General features: G+C 61.9%; 1 protein-coding gene and 1 pseudogene across 24 annotated transcripts in view; both read right to left on the minus strand.

Moving 5' to 3' along the window:
- Positions 1-19,509, minus strand: part of FBRSL1 (fibrosin like 1) — a 93,809-nt gene that overhangs the window by 17,732 nt on the left and 56,568 nt on the right. The window lies entirely within an intron of this gene.
- On the minus strand, positions 12,512-19,507 carry LOC115899914 (annotated as a pseudogene). Its single transcript, XR_004059504.1, has 3 exons — positions 14,844-19,507; positions 14,488-14,718; positions 12,512-14,233 (listed from the first exon to the last, which is right to left on the minus strand). The product of XR_004059504.1 is annotated as an uncharacterized LOC115899914 (transcript).

Below are 19,509 nucleotides of genomic sequence, written 5' to 3' on the forward strand. Positions count from 1 at the left end.
TGGACACCGCACTATGCTCCCAGGCTGGCCGAGCTCCAGGCCTGGTGCCCAGTGTTGCTGAGAGGCAGCTGAGTGTCCTGGGCCACGTGGGGGAGCCTCTCAGAGGGTCAATCACAGAAATTGCGCAGGCCCACTCCTCCGTCTCTTTCAGAGAAACTCACCCAACCACCCACCACAAGCGGATGGCAAGAGCGTGGGCCTGTCAGGGCGAGAGCATGGGCCTGTGGCTACTGATAGGGAGGGGTGGACGGAGAGTCCCACGCTCTGGGGGACTTCACAGCAGTTTTCAGGAATGAGCTTGGTTAAGAATGACCTTAAATAGGTATTTCCCCCCTAGTTTCTTCTTTTTTGTTTTTGTTTTGATTAGACAGCTTCACTGAGTTGTGGACTGAACATTTCTGTACACCTGGAATTCACACGTTGAATTCACCCCCCAGGTGATGGGATCAGGATGTGGAGGGTGATGAGGTCATGAGGTATTGAGTGTGGATGGAGCCTCACGAACGGGATCAGTGCCTTATAAAGGGCTCCAGAGAGCGGCCTAGCCCCTTCCACCATGTGAGGACACAGCAGGAAGGCACGCTCTGTGAACCAGGAAGCCCTCACAGGGACTCTGCCATGCCTTGACCTACTTGCTGCCTCCAGCACTGTGAGCTGTGCATGTCTATTGTGGACAAGGCACCTGCTGGGGTACTGGGCCAGAGCAGCCCGCATGGACTAAAGACTTGAGATGTAATTCACATACCATCCAGCTCACCGTCTAACGCTTACAATTCACTGGCGTTTAGTATGTTCACAGTGATGTATCTGTCACCATGGTCAATTACAGAACATCGTCATCACCCCAAAAAGAAACCCTGACCCATAACCCTCACCCCAACCCTGGGAAACCACAAATCTTTCTGTCTCTGCAGAGCTGTTCTTTCTGAACTTCCATGTGAACGCTGTCAGGAGACATGGACCTGCTGTGACTGGCTTCTCTCACTGCACGGCTTTTGACGTTCACCTACCCTGCAGTGTGCACCCTGGAGAGATCGGGGACACTCCGTGTGTGGAGGAAGCAACTGCAAAGAAGTGTTATGTGGCATCTGGACAATGTGCCTGTGCTTGGGCACGTACACACACTCGGGCATATACACACTCGGGTACGTGTACATGGGCACACTCAGGTACATGTATGTGAGCACACTCTCGGGTACATGTACGTGGGCACACTTTCACTCTCGGGTACATGTACGTGGGCACTCAGGTACGTGTATGTGGGCACACTCACTCTCGGATATGTGTACGTGGGCACACTCTCGGGTATGTGTATGTGGGCACTCTCTCGGGTACGTGTACGTGGGCACACTCGGGTACGTGTACGTGGGCACACTCACTCTCGGGTACGTGTACGTGAGCGCACTCTTGGGTACGTATAGGTGGGCGCACTCGGGTACGTGTACATGAGCACGCTCTCGGGTACGTGTATGTGGGCACTCGGGTACGTGTACGTGGGCACACTCACTCGGGTACGTGTACGTGAGCACACTCTTGGGTACATGTAGATGGGCGCACTCGGGTACGTGTATGTGAGCACGCTCTCAGGTACGTGTATGTGGGCACACTCTCACTCTCGGGTACGTGTACGTGGGCACTCGGGTACGTGTACATGAACACACTCACTCTCGGGTACGTGTACGTGAGAGCACTCTTGGGTACGTGTACGTGGGCACTCGGGTACGTGTACGTGAGCACACTCACTCTCGGGTACGTGTACGTGGGCACACTGACTCGGGTACGTGTATGTGGGCACTCTCGGGTACGTGTACGTGGGCACTCGGGTACGTGTACGTGGGCACACTCACTCTCGGGTACGCGTACGTGAGCAAGCTCTCGGGTACGTGTACGTGGGCCCTCTCGGGTACGTGTACGTGGGCACACTCACTCTTGTGTACGTGTACGTGGGCACACTCACTCTCAGGTATGTGTACGTGAGCGCACTCTTGGGTACGTGTAGGTGGGCGCACTCAGGTACGTGTACGTGAGCATGCTCTCGGGTACGTGTACGTGGGCACTCTCGGGTACGTGTACGTGGGCACACTCTCGGGTACGTGTACGTGGGCACTCTTGGGTACGTGTACGTGGGCACACTATCGGGTACGTGTATGAGGGCACACTCGGGTACGTGTACGTGGGCACTCTCGGGTACATGTACGTGGGCACACTCACTCGGGTACGTGTATGTGGGCACACTCACTCTCGGGTATGTGTACGTGGGCGCACTCAGGTATGTGTAGGTGGGCGCACTCAGGTACGTGTATGTGGGCACGCTCTCGGGTACGTGTACGTGGGCACACTCTCGGGTACATGTACTTGGGCACTCTCGGGTACATGTACGTGTGCACTCTCGGGTACGTGTATGTGGGAACACTCACTCTCGGGCACGTGTACGTGAGCACGCTCTCGGGTACGCGTATGTGGGCACTCGGGTATGTGTACATGGGCACTCGGGTACGTGTACGTGGGCACACTCTCAGGTACGTGTATGTGATCACTCTCGGGTACGTGTATGTGGGCACACTCACTTGGGTACGTGTACATGGGCACTCTCGGGTACGTGTATGTGGGCACACTCACTCTCGGGTACGTGTACATGGGCACACACTCTCAGGTACGTGTACGTGAGCGCACTCTTGGGTATGTGTACATGGGCGCACTCGGGTATGTGTGTACCTGGGTGGCAGTGTGTGCATAGATGTTTGTGCCCATGAGCATCACGTGTGTACGTAGGTGCGAGAGTGTTGACGTCCATGTTGGTGAAACTGTAGAACAGGTCTCGAGCTCGTGTCCACTAGGAGAGAGCAGTCCGCTCTTGGGATAGTTGGGGTGGGGGGCACAAGAGACTCGGCTTAAACCCTCCCATTTTAAGTTTTTACAAAGGAGACTGCTTTCTGGTAATATTTGTGTAACTGAAATGTAACAATGACAAAGGTAATAAAATAAACAGCTTTCGCTACCAGGGAGGGGCCAGCCAGGCTTGCCGAGCAAGCACGGCTGTGAGAGACCAGGGCGTGGGGAGCATCTGACTCGGAGGCTGGGTGCTGGGAGACGGGGGCTCTATGCTTGTCTGTCCCCGATCTGTAACATGATCTGTGACTCTTAGGGTTAAAACAATAAAAAAGGATTTAGGAAGCTGGCTGGTGAAAAGTGCACAAGACCCACAGCTCTCTAACTTGCTAAAATCTGGGAGGGCAGCCAGACGTGGTGGCTCACACCTGTAATCCCAGCACTTTGGAAGGCTGAGGCAGGCAGATCACGAGGTCAGGAGATCGAGACCATCCTGGCTAACATGGTGAAACCCCATCTCTACTAAAAATACAAAAAACTAGTGGGTGTGATGGTGGGTGCCTGTAGTCCCAGCTACTTGGGAGGCTGAGGCAGGAGAATGGCGTGAACCCGGGAGGCGGAGCTTGCAGTGAACCGAGATTGCGCCACTGCACTCCAGCCTGGGTGACAGAGCGAAACTCCATCTCAAAAGAAAAAAAAAAAACCTTGGAGGGCAAGGGCAGGGGCCCTCCCAGAGCCAGGAAGCTCGACAGGGCTTGAGCCAGCCCAGAGGGGCACTGGGCGTTGGGAAGAGGCCTGCTGTCCCCAAGCCACAGCGCACGTTTCCCATCACCCCCATCAAAATCCCAAGCAGGTATCTGGAACACATGCATTACTAGGTCCTTACTACGGGAGCTGCTTCCCCTGAATCCCGCACGGCCCAGCCAAGGGAGCTGCGCTGCTGTCCAGGGTGGAGAGGAGGTGGCTCAGGGTCCACTGGGGCCTGATGTGAGGCTGTGGTGAAGCCAAGCCCAGCTGTCCAGAGGGCAGGGACACCCGTGTTCAGCAACTGGCAGACGGGTCAACGGTAAGCGTGTGGCGAGACAGCGCCTGCCTCAGCCACACATGCACATGGAGGAGCTGTTGACACACGCTCCGTGAGCCTCAGAAACATCACAGGAGCTAAAGCCAGACCACAAAGAGCATGCAGCCATGTGACCGTGAGCGCAGCCCCAGCCACAGCAGCCAGAAGGGTGCTGGGGGTGGACAGGAGCTCGGGGGTTCAGGGGCGACGGTGGTGGGTGTACAGTCGTAGGTATATGTCAAAAAGCAAACCTCACACTGAAAATAGCTGCCTTTACCGCAGAAATAAATAGGTGCATTTTACCACCAGTAAATGACAGCACTGGAAACCAACGAAACGATGCGACACGATGCCGGGACGGACGGACAGACGGACGGAGATCCAAGAGTGGGATGAGAAGCCCCAAAGTTCCCACGGATGCTGGGACGGACGGAGAACCACAAAGCAGAATGAGGAGACCCAGATGTGATGCAGGCTGTGGGGGCGAGGCATGGGGTGCAGGCTGTGGGGACCAGGCATGGGGTGCAGGCTGTGGGGGCCAGGCGTGGGGTGCAAGCTGTGGGGGCCAGGCGTGGGGTGCAGGCTGCAGGGGCCAGGCATGGGGTACAGTGTGTGGGGACCAGGTGTGGCGTGCAGGCTGTGGGGCCAGGAGTGGGGTGCAGGCTGCAGGCTGTGGGGGCCAGGAGTGGGGTGCATGCTGCAGGCTGTGGGGGCCAGGCGTGGGGTGCAGGGTGCGGGGACCAGGCGTGGCATACAGGCTGCGGGGACCAGGCGTGGGGTGCAGGCTCTGGGGGCCAGGCGTGGGGTGCACGCTGCGGGGGCCAGGCATGGGGTGCAGGCTGTGGGGGCTAGGCGTGGCGTAGGTCCTTCAGAGCAAACTCCTGTTTCACCCCCTTCTCGAAATAATTCCAGACAGATCACAGACATAAAAGTGAAAAACCGTCAATGTATCAGAGAAGACCAGGTGTGGATTCCACCTTCTTGCTGGAATTCCACTAGTCATATCGCAAAAGCCCAAACCACAGAGAAGGCCAGCGGGTCCATGCCTGCGAGATGGCAAGAGCCGAACAGGGCCTGCCACACCCACACGCGCCCAAAAGGCCCCTGCACGGGAGGAAGGTGGGCCCCTGGGAAGGGGGCAGTGGTTGGGCCCCGCATGTGCACGTGTTAAAGGGCTGCGGTACAGCTGGTGTGAGGGGATGCGGAGCTCCTGGCACTGACGCTACATGGCCTACTCGCCCTGTGCAGTTCCTGGGGGGGTGAGGGGTCCATCCACCTGCTGAGGTCCGGCAGTGGCGGGGGTCCTGCAGCCCAGCCTCCTGCTAGGTGAAACACCAACTCTGTGTCCAATGTCCCCAGCCACCAACCCCCAGGCAGTGAAGTAGAACGTGCTTCTGAGAGGAGGGGGCCGCTGTTCAGACCCAGCTCAACCATGCAGGGGCTGGGTCAGATGGAAGCTAGGAGATCCCGGCACCCCATGCAGGGACCCTCCCAGCCCCAGCCCAGGGCCCCGATGACCCTCTCCCTTCCCCAGCCTTGCAGCCACCACCCCTTGAATCCTGGCTTGTTACAAAGAAAGAACGACAAGAACCTCTCACCCCTAGGAAGTCGGGGGCCCGGAGGTTGGGGCGTGTGCCTTTCTCCCCTCTGCTCGCCTCAACATCATCTCCCAGAAGTGTGGCTCCCATGGGGTTTGCCTCCACCTCCCTGCCCCATCCAGCCATTGCTGGTGACCCAGGCTGCGCAGTGACCATCCAGCATCAGAAAAGGGAAGGACTCCGAGAGAAATAGGAGGAACAGTGAAGGGGTCTGCGCAGGTGGGCAGGGAGGAGTCCAGACCAGCCTTTGGGCCTCCGGGGGCTCGGGGCTCCTCAGAAAGAGCTTGGCACTTCCTTGGCCGTGCCCGTCCCCAGCAGTGACAGCACCAAGCGCTCCCTTGGGCCAGGCCCCCAAATCTGGGCCCCTCACACAGCAAGGATGGGGATGATGCACCCCAGTGCTGCTCCACGCCAGCCAGAAACCAGGCATTGAACGCCCAGGCCTGCCACAGCCCCCTGGGGTCTCGCCTGGGCCTGCACCATCCTCCTGGGAGGCCTTCCGGACACTCATCTGAGGGGCTGCCCCGTCTCTGGCACCCACACGGGCCCTCTTCTTGGCTGGCGTCCCGGGTTTGAGTGGCCTCTTCACTAGGTGGCCTACCTGTTAACTGCCCCCCCCCGTGGTTGGTGCGGCAGGCCCCACTACGCTGCCAGGACTCTCCAGGGTCCAGGAAGGAGGTGGGTGCTGAGGCCTACCAGGTGGGCAGAGGGAGGAAAAGCCAGCTCAGCCTGCAGTTTGACGGCCAACCCAAAAGGCAGACACCAAAGCACAGTCCCCAAAGCCGGCCCTCGTCTCTAGAGTAACCACAGGCTGGAGCCCTGTCGGGGCTGTTTCCCTCACTGGGACTCAAACACTCTAGTGGGTTCCGCTCCACGTCCCAGGCTCGAGCACAAGCTCCCCTGGGCCACAAGGGGGCGCCCCAGACACCAGCAAAGCCAAGAGGGCTGCAGGGGAGGGGAGGGTCCTCCGCACGGGCCGCGCCACTGGGGCCATCCAGCACCCACGCTGGTCACACCACAGTGGGCCCTACACTTAGCAGACAAGTTTGCTCGGGGAAGTTGAGCATGGGTGCGCCTGGGGTCCTCGGCCCTAGCAGAGACCCGGAGCGCAGCTGGCCTCCACCTCACAGTGAGAACCCGGACACCTGGCCAGGTGCAGCCACGCCCATTCCGGAGGGCTGAGAGCAGACCAGGGGCCGGCCCTCTGGGGGCCTGGCCCAGGCTCCAGCCCCTTCCTAGACCACACACAGGAGCTGCACCTTCTGGGGCTCGTTCTCCCACGCGGTCCCTCAGCTCTTTCCCTTCTAGGACAGGGCTTCTGGCGCTGGCCAGCTGACCTAACGGGGGTGGCAGCCCCAGGGGCCACCAGACCCGCGTTAACTTCCCAGCCATGATATGCAGGAACGTGACCCAGGCGCGAGCAGCCGCCTTCACCTCCTGTCCCGGCGCTGAGCCCGCGTGGGGTGGAGGGAAGGGGGTCACTCCAGCCCGGGGTACAGGTGGGAGGACTCCGGGCCGGCAGGCTCAGGGTCCCTGCGGAGAGGCAGGGGGGACGCCAGGGCGAGCCTCGGCCCCCGCGAGGTGCACAATCCCGGTGGCGGGCGGAGGTCAGGGCGCGCTTTGTCTGCTAGGACCCGACCAGCGGAGCAGCCTCGGCCAGACACGCGGCGCAGCCTGGGCTAGCCGCGCCCCGCCCCAGACAAAGAACTCCAACTCGGGGCAGGTGAGCGCGGCGCCGGGAACCCGGGTGGCCGATTCCGCACCGGGGCGCAGACAAAGGCGCGCGCCCCCACAACGCTCAGCCCCGCCTCCACCGCCGGATCCCGGGTGCCCGACCCGGGCCTGGGACCCTCGGCCGCGCCGCACCCCTGTCCGCCAGCCGCCACGTGCGCCCCCGGGAGGACGCGGTCTCCGAGCTCTGCTCCGGGAGAGGCAGGGTGGGCAGAAGGCCCGGGGATCTCGGGCGTCCCGCTCTTCTGGGGGGCGGTCGCTCCCTCCCTCCTGTCCCCCAAAGTCCCGATCCCTCTCCGGAGTCCGCAGCGCGCACTTACCTCGCCGGCGCCCCAGGCGGTCGCCACTAGTCCCGGGGCCGGAACCCGGGTGCATGGAAGCGGGTGCGGAGCGCGGCCCCTGGGTGGCCCCGGCCCGTCCAGGCGACCCCTCTCCCCGCGTGCCCTGCTCAGCCGGAGCTCGGGCCGGGGACGCGCATGTCCGCCGCGCCGGCTCTGCGCGCTCTGGGCGGCACTCGGTGCGCTCTCGGCGGGCGCAGCGCGGGACCCGAGGCGGCGGGCGCGGAGCTGGGCGCGCGGGAGGCGGGAGCGCGGGCGGGGCGGGGGCGGGGCGCGGGCAGACCCGACTAATCCAGCCCCGAGGCGCCGATCTACCCGCGCCCGCCGCCGGCCCGGGGTCCGAACGCGCTGCCTCCGATCGCGGCCACCCGGGGAAGCGCGCGCAGCGCCGGCCGCACTAAGCGCTGTGTGGGCGCTGCTCCTCCGGTCCTCACAACAAAAAGTTGTGGACAGCTGCCACCCCGCTCCCAGAAGGGAAAACTGAGTCAGAAAGGGGGACAGCCAGGCGCGGTGGCGGGCGCCTGTAACCCCAGCACTTTGGGAGGCCAACGTGGGCGGATCACTTGAGCCCAGGAGTTCGAGACCAGCCTGACCAACATAGGGAGACCCCCGTCTCTACAAAATAAAAAATTAGCCAGAGGTGGCGGCGCGCGACTGTGGCCCCCGCTACTCGGGAGGCTGAGGTGGGAGGATCAATTGAGCCCGCGAGGTGGAGGCTGCAGTGAGCCGAGATTGCACCACTGCACTCCAGCCTGGGTGACAGAGCAAGACCCAGTCTCAATAAAAGGAAAAAAGAGCGACCTCATTGCCACTGTGGAGAGCTGGCACCTTAGGAGAGGAGCCCTCCCCCCAACCACCCCCTGCAAGTCCCGCCCTCCCTGGGCCTCGGTTTCTCCCTCTGTGAAACGGGGGTGCAAAGGCGGAGACGGCTCCAAGCAGCTGCTGTAGCTGCAAACGGCCGCACAGCGCACCCCCCAAGACCACCGCCCTGAACCCCTTGGGAGGGACAGGAAGCACCTGGCTCTCCCTTAGGGTGGGGCGCTTGAATTCGGATCCAAACCCAGCCACGCCTTCCTGCAAAGGCTGCTTATGTGCCCCTGGCCGACCCAGACACCCCGGGCAGGACCTTCCATCCCAGTGCCCACTCAGGCAGAAACCAGGACACCAACTGCGAACCCAAACGTTATGAATAATGGAGGAAGGGCACAACTCTGGACCCGGCAGTTGGGAAGTGTTTAAGGTCTGGTCCCTCCAAGCTGCTGCGTGGCTGGGGGCACACAGGGAGGCCGGCTCTGGTCGGGCCAGGGACAGAGGACTTGGGCACAGGTTTCAGGAATGAGGTGGGAGCTGGGGCCACGTTTCTATTTCTGGGCTTGGAAGCCTGGCCCAGGCAGGGCCATCCATGGGGGAACCTGCAGCCATTCAAACCGCGGGAGCGGCTCCCACACGGGTTCGATGGAGCCCTCTGCAAGCTAGACCAGCACTTTCTATTCCCAAAGGCGCCAGCATGCGCAGGACACCTCCAACGGTATAGAAGGAGTCGCCAAGGTGGGCCTCAGCCAGGGAGTTCCAGCCCTCAGGTTCTATTTGAACTGTTTAACCAAATACACGTATTCCCTTTAGCAGCAAGTGGCCCCCAAATTCCTGCTGTTTCCTGCCATGAAAACGGCATGCACTTGTGCACTTCCAGATGTACTGCGTGCCGCAAGCCACAAGGCCCTGAAGCCTGTACTCTCAGGACTTGGACAGGTCACCACTCGTCTCACTGACGAGCAAACAGACGTGCTGCTGGCGTGGCTGGTCTATGGCAGAGCTGGGCTGAGCCAGCAGGCTGGCTGCAGGGCTCATGGCTCAGCAGGGACACTCCTCTAGGAAGGTGGTGGGCCACTCCTGAGATGGGGATGGGGCTGTTCCATTTGAGATGCGTGGAGCCCTCAGGGAGATGTCAGGGTTAGGGTCAGGCCCAGGGTACTGGCCTGGGCAAAACCAGCCAGGAGGGACCGTGAGGACAAAGGCCATGGAGGGGCCCTGTGTCGAGGTCATTTCTGTCCATTGGGAGTCTGGATGGCGAGGCCCACAGAGAGGGAACGGGCAGCGGGAGGGGAGGAGAGAAGACAGACTCAGGCACAACTCTAGCTCAGCCCCTTCCTGCATGCCTGGCCCTGGGAGGGATGCCATCCCCGGGCCCTGCTCTGGGGTCCCTGCATAGATGGGGCCAGTGTATCCTCAGCCCTGAGAAGCTGTGCTGCCATCGGCTCCTTCTCCGGGTGTAGAGCACAGGGGCCCGGGGTCCGGGGAGTTGGGGGATCAGGAAGAAGGAATTGAGGGGCAGCAACTGGCCAGCTCCAATTGGGCTACGGCCACAGTCTCAATGTGGCCAGCTTCTCTCTTGGGACCTCACCACTCCAATCACAGGAGAAGCCATCTTCCTCCCACAAACGAGGCTTCCAACCCCACTTTCCAACCTCAGTCCCGAGGCTGCCTTCAGCACTGACTGTCCAGGAACAGGTAGAGATCCTGGCCTGGGTCAACAGGGTCGAAAACCCAGCCTCGAGCCCTGCCCCACAGCCCTGCGCCCCAGTTTGGGAGTGAAACTAGACCCTGAGAACCGGGGGCAGGTCTGTGTTTTATTTAGAAAGGAGAGTAGCTCTGATATGAAAGATGTAACGAGGTTAGAAGTCTAGAAGGAAGCAGAGTGGGAATAGATTATCTGGAGAAAGAAAGGCATTCAGTGGAGAGCACGCTGATATTAAACATCAGGCTTCCAGGCCAAATATACATAATCCACTTAGGGACTTGATGGTGGTGTTCAGAGGCACATTTATCCAAAGCTTACGGTTCAGCAACCACACAACTGTAACTGTCTGTCATCGTTATGCACCGGCGGGGGGTCTGGGGGGGTCATCATGGGAAGGTGCTGGAGACCCCAACCATTACCAGGGAGTGCAGGGCACATAGCGTCCTCTCAGCCATGCTGCCCCAGCCACCCCGGGACACTGGATCACCCTGGGAACTGCCCTGGGGGGCACCCAGCCTCCAATTGGCCATGGTTAGCTGAGTGCCGGGGCCGGGAGACCACAAGACTGCTTCCTCAAGGCTGCCACTCTGCGGGGCATATATCCTTGAATTGGGCTGTGTGGCCTAGTGACCATGATGCCGCCAGGTCCGAGGACAGGGGTGGGGGGCAGCAGGAAGGCCTGGAGAGGGGCATCCCACAGGACAGGGGTGGATGGTGGGGGCAGCAGGCAAGGCCTGGAGAGGGGCGTCCCACAGGACAGGGGTGGATGGTGGGGGCAGCAGGAAGGCCTGGAGAGGGGTGTCCCACAGGACAGGGGTGGATGGTGGGGGCAGCAGGAAGGCCTGGAGAGGGGCGTCCCACAGGATGAACACTTAGACACGCCTAGCAGGCTCTGGACTGGGGGGGTTGGGCCTAGGCCTGCGCCTGCTATTGCAGGCCACGGCCATTTTAGCAGTGTGGCTTTGCCATGGAATAACTCTGCAGTTCTGCCTGCCACAGAGGTGTGCACTCTCTGAGCAGGGCTGTGGTGCATAGGTGAGGGGTAGGCCAGGCTCCCCAGGCCCGAGGGTGGTTTCATGGGGAGCCCGGAGAACCGTGCGTTTGCCATCTCCATCCAGAATGTCGGGAAAAAAGCAAAAGCCAGAATCACCTATAGAGATGCTCAGAGGCTGCCGGCCCGGAAATGCAAATCCCAGAAAATTTCAGCTCCTGGGGAAAGGGCAGAAGGCGCCGGAACTTCGCAGAAACCAGGGAAAGCCTCTGAGCAGAGAGGATCCCAGGGGCTGGGGGAAGAGCCCAGGGATGCTGTGCCGAGGCCCTGATGGCAGCACCTTCCCGAACCCTGAGGCCACAACCGGCCCTGCAGGCTGGTACACAGGCACGAGTGCCCTCTAGGAGAAAGATGGGGCCACCTGCAGGCCCCAAGCCCCCACCCATCCTGATCCTCAGATGGGGCTGTCCCAGGTTATCCAGGTGAACCTAAATCCGAGCACTGACATTTTGAGGAGAAGAGACACAAAAACACACACAGAGGAGGGGCCACGTGAGGACGGACAGGGGCAGAGACAGGAGTAATGCGGCCACCAGCCAGGGATGCCGGGGTCACCAGGAGTGGGAAGAGGCAGGAAGGATCCTCCTCTGGGGCCTCTGGAGGGAGCTCGAAACTGACACCATGATGCCGGACTTGTGGGTGTGGCCCCCATGCTCACGCTCGGGTGGGGCGGCTACCATGAAGGCCACGGGACACCACGGCCCCGGGCTGCCTGCCGGGGAAAGCCGTGACCCCCTCCGGAGATACACCACGGCTGCATTCCCAACCGAGCAGAGCTGTGCACAGCGCAGGTTTAACATTTGTTAAATATTAAATCACAGGAAACGCGTACCTCCCCCAAACCCATCGAATTCGGCCATCCCCACAGAGGCCCGGGCCGGCGCTACTCCATTTTACAGGCAAGGAAACCAGGGCTCAGAAGGTCTGCCGTGGAGGTCGCCCCCAGCAGGGGGCAGGATGGGGCCAAAGGCCACACAAGCTTGTCGCCAGAATGTTTGGTTTCCGGTTTCGAGATACAGTTCCAACTGCACATTTTATTTTTCAATTTTTTGAAGACAGAGTCTCACTTTGTCACTCAGGCTGGAGTGCAATGGCACAATCTCAGCTCACTGCAGCCTTGACCTCCTGGGTTAGGTGACCCTCCCTCCTCAGCCTCCCGAGTAGCTGAGACTACAGGCACGCACCACCACACCCAGCTAATTTTGTATTTTTTGTAGAGACGGGGTTTTGCCTTGTTGGCCAGGCTGGTCTTAAACTCCTGACCTCAGGTGATCCGCCCGCCTCGGCCTGCCAAAGTGCTGGGAGTACAGGCACCCGCCACCACACCTGGCTAATTTTTGTATTTTTAGTAGAGACGGGGTTTTGCCATGTGGGCAAGGCTGGTCTCGAATTCCTGACTTCAAGTGATCTGCCCGCCTCAGCCTCCTGAAGTGCTGGGATTACAGGCATGAGCCACCGCAACTGGCCCAATTGCACATTTTAGAAAAGCATTAAGATGCATGTTTAACATCAATTAAATTACATTTATTTAAACATACTAATCAAAACCCACCTTATGAAACATCCTTTCTGTGACACCCTCGTCTGTTCCAAATCCACTCTGGGCCGCTGTTTTCGGACCCCAGTTTCTGCTGGTGCCCTGCAATGACGCCCCCAGCTGGGCCTCCTGAGGGTGTGGGTTGCCCTCGAGGCTTCTGAGGCAGGGCAGCACCTCCTCCACATGCCAGGGGTGAGGGCCTGAATGGGGGCCCTTGTCACTGCTCCCTGCCACTGCCCAGGGTCCTCTGCTAACTGCTGACCCCTCCCAAGGCGGCGAGGCCCTTCCCGACGCTTCAAGGTCTGACGCCCGCTGTGGTGTTTGTGGGACCCTCGAGGTGCCCCGTGGTGACTGATGGCTCTGAGCCCCTTCTCTGGACTTCTGGGTTTCCAGTGCATCCTAAATCTTCCTTTGCCCCGACAGGGACACCACAGAGCCCTCAGGACAATCCAGGCTCTGTTCTTGGAGCCCCGTGAGCGAGGCCAGGCCCGTGGAGTGGAGCAGCTGCCCAGGTACAGCCAAGTGGGGCCTCTGAGGCTGGGAAAAGCAGGAAACCAATTCCCCTGAGGTCGGTACCTTGACTTCAGCCTGGTGAGACCCGCCCTGGACCTCCAGCTCAACCGCTGCCACCAGCTTGTGCCACTCTGAGTGACTGTGTTTACGGGGACTTGTCATAGCAGCTGTGGGACGCTGAGACCCCCTTCTGCTCGCGTTGCCCCGAGTCTGTGATGTCACTGCCTCAGCCAGGCCCCGCTTCTGCTGGGACCGGTGCAGAAGCCTCGCTGGCTGTTGGGCCTTTGATCTGAGGACCCGGGTGCTCGCTCTGTGGTGGTCATGACCTTGGTCCTCAAAGGGACAGACAGGTCCGCACCTTCTGCCCATGCCCTCAGCCTGGCTCCAGTGAAGCATGGATACCAGCTCAGGGTGGGGCGCCACCCCTTCCTGCCCCCAGCAGGCCCCCCACAAACGCCGAGTTCTACCACGTGGGACCCAGGCAAGCCGGGCCCCACAGCCTGCCATACAGACAGCACAGACGGCCTGTCTCGGGGACCCAACCACCCAAGGCCCCCATGCCCCACTGAGCCAACCCTCTCTAGGCCCTGCTGGGCTCAGCAGCCCCAGGTCAAAGTGCAGGGCTCAGGCAGGAGGGTGGCGGCTTCAGAACCCCGCACACCCTGTGAGGTCACCCCATGGTCACCTGGTGTGGGTAGGGTCTATGTCCAGCAAAGGGAGTCCTGGCCCAAGTTCACCAGAGACGGTAGTACCAGGGATACCGCTCCCTGCACTTCCGTCCCTAGGGAAGGATGGATGGGCCTCCAAAGCCCCCGGAACGGTGCTCCCAGGAGTGGGCTGGGGTGGGTGGGTGTGAGTCACACACAGAGGAAGGCCTCCGTGAGCCACATATTCATGCAGCAACCCTTCCTCAGAAGGTGCCTGCCTGGCCTACCGGCAGCCGGATATAACAAAGGCATAACCCACACACTGGAAACTTCCCAGGACCCTGTGGAGGCCAAGCAACTGCAGGGTGAGTGCCCATGGCAGGGGCCTCCAGCCTGTCCAGCTGTCCACTGCCCTTCTGTCTAACCTGACCAGCCGTCCATCTATCCTCTGTCTGTCCTGCAGGGTGAGTGCCCATGGCAGGGGCCTCCAGCCTGACCATCTATCCATCCATCCTCTGTCTGTCCCGTGGGGTGAGTGCCCATGGCAGGGGCCTCTAGCCTGTCCAGCCGTCCACCACCCTCGGTCCATCCTGCAGGGTGAGTGCCCATGGCAGGGGCCTCCAGCCTGTCCAGCCGTCCACTGCCCTTCTGTCTAACCTGACCAGCTGTCCATCCATCCTCTGTCTGTCCTGCGGGGTGAGTGTCCACGGCAGGGTCCTCCAGCCTGTCCAGCTGTCCATCCATCCTCTGTCCTGCGGGGTGAGTGCCTATGGCAGGGGTCTCCAGCCTGTCCAGCCGTCCATCTGTCCTTCTGTCCATCCCATGGGGTGAGTGCCCCATGGCAGAGGCCTCCTGCCTGTCCAGCCATCCATCCGCTCTTCTGTCCGTCCCATAGGGTGAGTACCCCATGGCAGGGGCCTCCAGCCTGTCCAGCCATCCATCCGCCCTTCTGTCCATCCTGTGGGGTGAGTGCCCCATGGCAGGGGCCTCCAGCCGTCCATCCGTCCCTTTGTCCTGTGGGGTGAGTGCCCATGGCAGGGGCCTCCAGCCTGTCCAGCTGTCCATCCGTCCCTTTGTCCTGTGGGGTGAGTGCCCATGGCAGGGGCCTCCAGCCTGTCCAGCCATCCATCCGCCCTTCTGTCCATCCTGCGGGGTGAGTGCCCCATGGCAGAGGACCTCTAGCCTGTCCAGTCGTCCATCCGTCCCTCTGTCCATCCTGCGGGGTGAGTGCCCCATGGCAGGGGCCTCCAGCCTGTCCAGCCGTCCATCCGTCCCTTTGTCCTGTGGGGTGAGTGCCCATGGCAGGGGCCTCCAACCTGTCCAGCCATCCATCCGTCCCTCTGTCCGTCCCGCGGGGTGAGTGCCCCATGGCAGGGGCCTCCAGCCTGTCCAGCCGTCCAGCCGTCCCTTTGTCCTGTGGGATGAGTGCCCATGGCAGGGGCCTTCAGGCTGTCCAGCCGTCCATCCGTCCCTCTGTCTGTCCTGCTGGTAGTGCCTGAACTCGCGGTTCCCAAGAACAAGAACCTACGAACTTCAGCGACGAGAAGGCAGAGGTTCAGAAAGGACCCAGTCAGGCACAGCGCCCCACTGGAAGAAGGGTCTGCTGGGGAGGGGCTGGGTATGGAGGACTGGCTGGCCTCCAGCCCTCTGGGGTCTGGCCTCGGGGTGGTGGGCAGCTTTATCCTCTGCCCAGGCTCCACTGTGGCCCCATTTTGCAGACAGAACATGGAGGCTGTGGATGATGGGCTGCCTGCGGGGTCGACCCCACGCTATGTCTGACCTCATGCCGCTGTCCCCAAGCCCTACCCCTTCCAGGCCGGTGCTCTTGGCCAAGGCCCAGCACTGGGGGTGCTTCCTGGTGGGCTTCTGCAGACAGGCCAGACAGCTGTCCCTCGAGGCGGCCGTGGCGGCCACCAGCAGCAGGAGGAGCGAGGCCACCACCACCTGGCAGCTGCCTATGGAGCCCCATATCGCTCTTCACCCCATACTTTTCCAAGGAAAATGCAGTTAGACACAAACCACAGACTTGCGAAGGGGCCGTCTGGCAGCATCCGAGTCTCCCGTCAGCTACCAAGGGCCAGGAGGGGCTTCGCAAGGCAGGTGCCCTCTGGGGGGAGAGCTGGGCGGGCACAGCGTGAGGGAGGTGGTGGAGAGGTGTCTCGGTCGGTCTGTTCACGTGGAGGAGGGCTGTCCCAGAGTCTCCACCTTGAGTGGCAGGAGAGCCCAGGGTGAGTCCCCAAGGTGTGGCTGGCCTGGTGGGAGCTGGCACCCCAGACCAAGCTCAAACCCACAGATGTGGGATAAGACATGGAAGCACACTGGCCTGAGACGTGCACCCACGCCCTCCCCACCGCGTCCAGGAGGCTTCCTCCAGGTGCACTGCCACCTGCCCCAGCATCTGCTTCTGCAGGCAGGGCTGTTCCCTGCATGTCTGCTGGGTCACTGCCACAGACCGCACCCAGGACGCTGTCTGTGGCTTCTCCGTCTCCTGCCCACTGGGAGCAGCCAGGCCATGTGAGCAATGGGCTTCCCAGGTCTGAGTGAGGGTCTCCAAAGGTCCCTGTAAACGTGGGCACTCGGGGACCTTCTTTCCACATCCAGTTCACAGATGGGTTCCACACAAGCCTGGGGCTGTGGAGGGGACTCTGGGCACTGCTGATGCAAAGCGCCCCCATGTTCCCATCTCAGAGCCAGGAATTCTGCCATCTGGAGCCTACAGGGCTCTGTCCCTCCTGCCTCTGCCGCCTGCTCCCTGGCAGGGGTGCCAGCCTTGCACAGCAGTGCCCAGGGACAGAGATCTGGATGACGCTGCTCCTGGCGGGTAGGGAGGAGGGCTGGGGACGGCCAGTGGGGCGCTGGTTGACTTTCCACACCTGCTTATGCCTCTGTGTGCATCTGGATGGGCTCCATACACACCCTCTGCCCAGAGAAAGTTCCTGACCACCTGAACCCAGCACCGGGCAGAGAAGACCAGGAGGGACCAAGGCCTCCTACCCTCCCAACTCTCCCCAACTCTCCCCAACTCAGAAAGCTGACTTCCGAGTATCAGGGGCTGGATGCCACGGAGACATGGAGACGTCTGGACGGGGGTGTCCTATGGTGCAGCATCCCACACACTTGGAAGGAAACGGAAACTCCTGCTGTGTGCTCTGGGCTCCTCCCTCTAGCTCTGCTGCAGGAGATGCGCTACCGGCTCCCAGAACGCACCAGGGTTGTCCCCACCTCGGCTTCTGTCGAGTCAGCCTGGGACCCCCCTCAGAGCATGCCCCAAGGTCACAAGAGATGGACAGGCTGACGGGCCAACAGGAGAGGCCCCTGAAGTTTTCCTGGCCCGCTCTGCTGCTCTGTCCGGCCTCCGGGAGCTGCCCCCCAACAGAAGCAAACGGGGCCGCAGGCGGGTCCCACCCACTCTGCCAGCACCCTGCCCCACGTCCGCGGGTGCTCAGACCTTGCAGCAGCCAGAAGGAGCCACCATCGCCGGGACTCAGTGTTTGGCGGAGCTGCCTTCTCCGCTCCCGCCCCGCCAGGCCTCGCTGCTCTCCCCAGAGTGGGCGTGACCTGAAGTGCTGCCCTGGAGAAAGGCTGGCAGCCGCTCTCCCTCCCCTGCCGTCCTCCTCAGGACCCGTGGCCACCACAGCCTCAGGAAGCCCCAACACAGCCCCAACAGCACGGAATGCCAACCTTGCCTGCCAGGATCCTCCGCGTGCAGGGATGCCAGCCTCACCTGACTGCCGGGACCCTCCGTGTGCAGAGCCCTGGCCTGGACTCAGCCTCCCGGACACCGCCCAGAGCTGGTCATCGCCCCTGGGGCGGCTCAGGCGTCTCAGAGACACACGCAGACTCCACCTGACCCCATTCGAGAACCCTCTTTCAGCCCGTGCTCTCCCATGGACCCCTCGGCCTCCAGCCCAGGCCCAGGCAGGGGCCGCATCACTGCAGGCACAGCCTGCACAGACACCGGTCAGGTCCCAGAGGCTGGCGTTACCCTTGGTTGCTGGACACTGGGGGTGTGCGGTTATGGGGGGTGGCCATCAGCCTTCCCCGCCAGCATCGCCTACGCCACATGGACCTGGCCTCCGGGGCCGCAGGTGGCTTTGCCTCACCTCTGCAAGGCAGGCGAGGAGGGGAGAGGGAGCCCCCAGCAGGCCCCAGGCTCCAGAAATCCCCTCTTCCTGCCTTTCTCAGAGCAGCCCTGGGTTGTGGAGTGTCTTCCCCAAACACTGCTTTTAAATGAAAGGAGGTGGGGAGGGGCTGAGCGGCTCTGTCCTGGTGCCCGTGACCTCCTTTCATTCCTGAGATCAGGACGAACGTCACTCCTGTGAAATGTTAGGCCCTGTCCGGGTTTGAGAGCAGGAGCTGTGGGCAGGGGCTGAGGGCCACGCGGAGCCACGCAGGGTCCCGGGTGAGGCCACTCGCGTGGGCTTCGTGACCACCAGGACATGTCCCCAACGCTGTCCATCTGTGGACGGGTGAGGAGAGGTGCGTGGCGCAGGAACGCCGTGGCTGGAAGCAGCCCAGGAAGCTGGAGCCCCAGACACGGCTGAACCCGACACTGTGGCCACGTGGCGCCTGCCCCAGAGCCCAGGCTGCAGTGACCGAAGGAGCCAGCACAGCCCGGCGTCTGGCTTCAGTGGCGACTTACCTTGACTTCTTGGGGCATCACTAACTGAACCACCCAGCCCTCCTCTCCCAGCCACCGCCGCTCTGGCTCCAATATCTGGACCCCCACCGGGCCCTCAGCTGTGAGACCCCACAGCCCAGACAGCTCCTGCCGGGACACAGGCCACTGTGGGCGTCCCGTAACCCCTGTGCAGACCCCTCGTGAAACTGTTCCATTCATAAAAGCCTGCCTGGAAACCCAGGGCAGTGTCTCCCTGGCCCAAGTGAGAATCGTCGCACACATGCAGTCCGCCTTGGGCCTCTGCAGGGCCGTCTCTGAGGCCGGGGTATCCACTTCCCTGGCACATCTGGCAGGGCCCTCACCCCCATCCAGGTGTCCCTGACTGGCCCTTGGCAGTCACAGGGGGACAGTGAGGTGCAGTGGTGACGAGCCAGGACCTCACGCCGCCTGCCCAGCCTCCTCACCCTCCTGGGCCTGATGCTCCTCGGCCACGGGAGGTGACGGTTCCTCCCCGAGAGGCTTTGGGATAAGTGGGGCAGGCCTGGGCCCGGGAGCAGCCCTGGGGCACAAAGAGAGCCCCATGGAAGCTGCTTCGAGGCTCTGAGGGGACGCGGCTCAGGGGCTGCTCCAGGGGCTTCTTCACTCCTGGCTCAGGCTGCAGGAATCCTGCACTGGTGGGGACTGTGTTGCTCCTGCACACTGAGGGGGACTGTGATGTGGTCACAGGCTGGGCACCTCCCTCCCGGTTCTGGGGGCTACTGGGTTTAGGGTGGGGGCTGGGCTCTGCCCCTGCTCCCTCAGGACTGATGGGGCCAGTCCCGGGGCACAGGCCCAGCTGCCCTCTGCTGCCCAGGAGCTGGAGCTGATGTGCCCAACCCCACGGCAGCCCTGCCCAGGGCACCCTCCTGGCTGGGGCAGCACTGATGCCCACCTGGGCCTGTGTCCCGCCAGCCATGGTACTGGCCCCAGCCCTGGACAGGCTCTTCCACAGCCAGGAGAGGCCAGCACCCCCAGCACCACCACACCTGGGAGGCCACAAGCCCCCTGCACCCACTGGGCAGGG

The sequence above is a fragment of the Rhinopithecus roxellana genome, chromosome 10 (assembly GCF_007565055.1).
Source record: "Rhinopithecus roxellana isolate Shanxi Qingling chromosome 10, ASM756505v1, whole genome shotgun sequence".
NCBI lineage: Eukaryota > Metazoa > Chordata > Mammalia > Primates > Cercopithecidae > Rhinopithecus > Rhinopithecus roxellana.